Source organism: Chionomys nivalis, chromosome 15 (genome assembly GCF_950005125.1).
Source record: "Chionomys nivalis chromosome 15, mChiNiv1.1, whole genome shotgun sequence".
In the NCBI taxonomy this organism is placed as follows: Eukaryota; Metazoa; Chordata; class Mammalia; order Rodentia; family Cricetidae; genus Chionomys; species Chionomys nivalis.
In genome coordinates, this window is record NC_080100.1 from 19,358,899 (window position 1) to 19,364,902 (window position 6,004).

At 34.1% G+C, this 6,004-nt stretch overlaps 1 pseudogene; it reads left to right on the top strand.

Annotated features, from left to right (window-relative positions):
- The first annotated feature begins 5,041 nt into the window (after positions 1-5,041).
- LOC130887612 (39S ribosomal protein L20, mitochondrial-like) lies at positions 5,042-5,528 on the top strand (annotated as a pseudogene).
- Positions 5,529-6,004: the final 476 nt, after the last annotated feature.

The window sequence follows — 6,004 nt, forward strand, 5'->3', positions numbered from 1 at the left end:
GATGACATTGGGAGTCACTGTAAAATGTGGTGGGTTTCATTATAGATAGTTTCTTTCCTGGCTTTTGACTTTCACCTTGATTAGCTTTAGTTCATTAGCATGGAATCATGCACTGCCTTCAATTTTAAGCAGCAGCTATACCAATACCAATTCTACCATGTCTTCACACAACTGGCTTGGGTTTCTCTTCCTTCTTCACCCACAATGCTTTCTGCGATGGACTCCAGTATTCCAGCTTCTCAAATTCATTTTGCTTTCATCTTTAAACTGAATAACTCTATTTCTATTTAGCTAGAAAGCAAGAAATGGTAGGAAGAGCTTGGATTTGCTGAAAGAGCAACCAGAACTGAATTCAACACTAATTTACAGTGAATATTTGGTTGAAGAAAAGCGTTAATTTTACTGTATTCATATATATGTGGACATATACATAAAATAATGCATATGCATACATAGAAGCTGGTACAATGTATGTGTATATATAATTTTTTTGAACTTTTGTGTATCTATTTCTCTGCCATCTTTTGTTATTCCAATTTAGTCTGTTTGTTATAGAAATTGAGCCCACGATTTTATGCAGGTGAGGTAATCAGTCTTTCACTAACTTATACACAAAGTTCATTTTTCTAGTTTTTAATACAGCTTGCAAAACATTTGATACTGTGATTTGTTGATTTCGCCTTGATTTTCATAATTTTTTTTCTTATACTGTAACTGTGTTCCTACAAAAAGGTTCATGAATGTCATTGCACCTTGACATACTATTATTTTTATCAATAGGGAATGTTTCTTTTCTTCATAGCATTTGCTTTAAATATCATTTTTTTCAGAGAATAGCGTTCATTCAATTGCATTCTTTTGATTAAAATATGCTGTTATATATTTTTCTATGCTTTGCATTCAATTTGATGGATGTATTTAAACTTTAAGTATGGTTTTTACATAGCAGTGTTTTGGTTTCTGAATTTTTAAGACATGCATAGACTATCTGCATTTTATGAATGGTATTTAACTCAATATTTTTGATTAATGAATGCCTTCATGCTATTCATGTAACTTTACTTGTGTTCTATTTTTAATATTTTCTAATTCTATTTCCTGAAAGAGTTTTTGTTTGATTGCTGTATCTAGTTTTCTGGCTTTGTTATGTTTTCATATCATTCCTACTGCTAGTAAGCTACATATATTTTATTCTTTTCTGCTATTCACAGCTCTTAAGATTTAATACATGCAACTAATTCTATGTACTATTTCAGAAAGTTCAAGTATAATAAAACTTTTGTTTCTTCAGATAAATTTAAAAATGTATGTATGAATCCCACACTCCAGAATGTAGGACACACTTTGTCATAGTGGATTTTCCATAGCATTCTATCAGTTCTGGCCTTACAGGTCATGCTAATGTTACTGAGGCTATGATTTTAAGGATAACCTCAGTTTCTTCAATAACTTTCTCCTTGTCATCTCTTTGAAGCTGGTAACTTTCCTTAGTCTGAAGCTTTTTCCATCAAAAGTTAATAAACTACTTCTGACTTATTTTAATCATGGTGAAATAGTACATCTTTCTCTATTCCCTTTGCTTTCATTCTAACTAACTCTATAAAATGGGCAGAATCTCTTTTTCCATCTGACAAGTCATTTCACTCTAACCATATTTATCATTTTAGCTGCATTTATATTATTACTTCTAACCTGAATAGAATGTAGTCTAATCATAGGCTTATTAATGTTTTCTTCAATTTGCACTGATTTAATAATCATTTTCCCTTTCTAAAGTGACCATTTAATGCCATTGTACTTTATTTTCCTTTTCTGTTAACAACTATGTCTGATGACTTTAATTAAAACCCTCAAACACATATTACTTACAAATCTAACTGAACTTTCAAATAGCAGTTATTTAATATGATAGCCTGTTTTCATTTAATTGTTTTCGATTAATTTTTTTCCTTATATATCAGCTTGTGAAGTTGGTTTTGGTCTATCTTGTGATCCTTTTTTTGACCATGCCAGTCATGAGATTGGTATTTTCCACACATTCTTTATGTAGTTTTGTTATATTTGGGGGATTTTATTTGGTGTTTTTAATTTTTTTGTAGTTTTATTGTATCTATTCATATTACTTAGCAAGTGATATTATGCATGGTTTCCCCACTCTGAAGGTGGCAGAACCTGGGAGAATGGAGTGTACAAATGAGGCACACTAAAGTTTTATGCAATAGTCAGCTTTATTCAGAGAATCAGACAATTTATACCCTGGGGTGAAGGAATGTCACCTAAGTAAAGTTCTTATGAGTTTAAGAATATACATCAAAAGGAAAAATTGTACATGGTAAAAGTATGTTTTTCCACAGGGAGATCTTTATAAATAACAATAGTCAGTCGTAATTAATACTCTAAACTCAATGTATTTGCTATAACTGGGATGGAAACAAAAGCATACTTCAAGAACAATTATGTGCTTTTGAAGAAACTGAGGTCACAAGACTCTTTTCTTGATTTTTTGGCGTTTTCTAACAAGCATTTAGAATTCTCCTAATATGACTCTATTCTTGGACCGTGTTCTGACAGTGCATAACAACTTTTATAATCTAGCATCCCTCACACATTAATCATAGATGTTTATGATTCCTGAATGAATAATCTCAGCTTCATCTTTTTATTATCTTTCTGTTTTGTTTCTTAGTTATTACTAATTCTTTTTTTTCCCTCTTACAATACCTTGGAGGTTTGTTTGTTTTGTCAACAGCTATGGATTAGATATTATGAAATGTGAAAAATAGGTCGTTCACCTGAATTTTTTATTAATTCTTCATAAATCTAGGATCTATCTAGTAGGGCTGTCTAAACTGTTCACTTCATGATATGACATTGTCATTTACAAGTATGTTGGATTCCATTTATATTTTTGTTGGGATGCCTGGGGTAGCCACACTTTCTCTTATCTCTTTCCACCACTTCCAGTTCATCTCTTCCTTACAAGTCCCTTATGATCATGTGTACATGTGAACTAAGTTTAACTAAGAACATCTGTGTGAATCTGAGTTTGAAAGTACATTATGGAAACTAGTGGGTTCACCAGTGGATGAAAAAGAGAATACTATTCCATTTACTCCCTCCAAATACGTTTGCTGTCAATAAGTTTATTGGTATGTAGCATGATCAAATCAGTACTTCCCCATGCATAGCTGATTGTTAGGCTGCCCAATCTCGTGTAGGCCCAGTGCCAGGAAATACAGCTGCCTTGCGTTTACATTCCCCATGGCTACAGATTCCTTAAAGGATGTCATTTCACAAACCTGTCACCTCTATTTGAATCTTACATTTTCCTCCCCATCTTCTGTCATGATTCTTTGAACCCTACATATGTGGTATAAATGTCATATTTAAGGCCACTTATTGTCAGCATCTTTGCAGACTTGGATCTCTGCGTTCACTTTCATTTTTCTTCCTTCTTGATTTAGAATTCATCCAAAAGTTCTTTCTCAGAGAAAGTATACACTCAGAAGGTCTTTGAACTGTAATTTTCCATTATCATACTGAGTTCCTGTTGATATGATGCTAACTTGTAGAAAAAAAAACATTCTATAATCTTAGGCTCAAAAATCTTTCTTTTATGGGAATGTGCTTCCAGATATAAATTCTGTTTTGTTGTTTTATTTTTTTTTGAGCTTTTCTCCCAACATTCAAAGATTCAGGCAGACCAGAAGGAGCTGATAAATTCAAAGTATAAAATTTAGCTTAATGTGGGTGAAATAGAGATTTTGGAAAAATCCCTTGGAAAATATGTTATAGCAGACAAAGTTGTGCGCCTCTTCACCAGTGGTTATTCTTCCTTCATCCTTGAGATCTTGAGAATCATATTTCCTGAATTTTCAACTGGAAGACCTGGTGAAATTCCAGCAATGAAACCTACAACTGTGGATTCCTCCTCAGATCATAGTTTCCAGATATTTTCACCAAATCGTATTCATTTTGAAGTTTCAGAAATTGGTCAGAATTTGTACGTACGGTGGCTTCTGCTTCCTGTAAGAACACTTATGCTCAATTTTTCACTTTGCTGATAAGTCCATATTCCAGTATAAATATTTTTCCAATTCACTTGGAGACATGGCTAGGGGAGGTTTGATTGATTTTCCACTTTTCTGCCTTTTTAGGTGGCTATATCAATAGGAGTTAAAACTCCCAGATCCTTATTTAATCCTGTTAAAATCAGTATTTCCTTGAGAGTTCTTAATAGTGCAAGGATTTGCTTGTTTCAGTTTGATTTGTGCTTTCTTGTTGTTTGTTGGTTTATTTGTTTAAGAGATGACAAATTTGCATTGCTAATGTATTAACCAATGTTGGTCAGAGAAATAGAAGCAATGGGAGTTACATGAGTAAACAATAGATGATCAACAGATAGATATGGAGAGAGAGATGATGGATAGATGGATAATAGATAGATAGATAGATAGATAGATAGATAGATAGATAGATAATAGGTAGATAGATAGATGATGGATAGATGGATGGATAGATAGATAGATAGATAGATAGATAGATGATGGATAGATGATAGATAGATAGATAGATAGATAGATGATAGATAGATAGATAGATAGATAGATAGATAGATAGATAGATAATAGAGAGATAATAGATAGATAGATAGATAGATAGATAGATAGATAGATAGATAGATGATAGATTGATAGATCATGGATAGATGATAGATAGATAGATAGATAGATAGATAGATAGATAGATAGATAGATAGATGATAGATAGATGATAGATAGATAGATAGATAGATAGATAGATAGATAGATAGATAATAGGTAGATAGATAGATAGGTGATGGATAGATGGATAGATAGATAGATGATAGATAGATAGATAGATAGATAGATAGATAGATAGATAGATAGATAGATAGATAGATAGAAATGGATAGATAGCAAGAGAAATATGCAAGGACGATATACAGAAATACTACAAAGAATTGAATTATTCAATTACAAAAGATGAAACCCCATGGCAGCCACTGGGATCGCGGGAGCCCAGAATGGTGTTCCTTACAACGCGGCTCTGGCTGCAGAACCGCCTCACAGACCGGTTCTGGCGGGTCCAGGAGGTGCTGAAGCATGCTCAGCATTTTAGGGGAAGGAAGAACCGCTGCTACCGGCTGGCGGTCAGGGTGGTGACCAGAGCCTTCATGAAGAGCACACAGGCCTGCAGACTGAAGAAGCGGAACCTGAGGACCCGCTGGATTAATCGAATTTCAGCTGCCTCCAGGAACATGGCTTACAGTACCCAGCATTCATGGTCAACTTAATTAAGTGCCAGGTGGAACTCAACAGGAAGGTACTTGTGGACCTGGCCATCTATGAACCAAAGACTTTTACATCTTTGGCAGCTTTGGCTAAGAGGAGGCAGCAGGAAGGATTTGCTGCAGCTCTGGGGGATGGAAAGGAGCCAGAGGGCATCTTTTCCAGAGTGGTACAGTACCGCTGAAGACTGCAGTGCTGTGGAAATTGTTATAAGATAGGAGCAAAAGGATTGTCTAGCCACCAGTAAGTCTGATTTGTATTTATTTATATTTTAGCAACAGGCATGAGAGAAAAGTCTTTTACTCAGTGATATATTCCCAAAACTATCATGTAAAGATTGTACAAATAAAGCCTTTGAGTATTCAAAAAAAAAAAAAAACAACAACAACAAAAAACCAAAAGGTGAAACCCAAGACTTTCAAGCTGTAGAAGCAAGAGATATGATAACATAAGTTCATTTTAAGTACAAAGATCTGAGAAGAAAGAAAGCCGTATAAATCCTGGTATGAAACTGAGTCTAAAGTCAAGACAGATTTTTTTGTTGTTGTTGTTGTTATACAACCTAAACCACACAGTTGTCCTATGTTTCAACTTCTATTCTCTTCATTCTTTTCGATGTACTGGTTGGAGTCCACAAAAATGGAGAACACGCTGTATTTTCTAGTCTTTCTAGTCTGTGCATATTAGAGTGC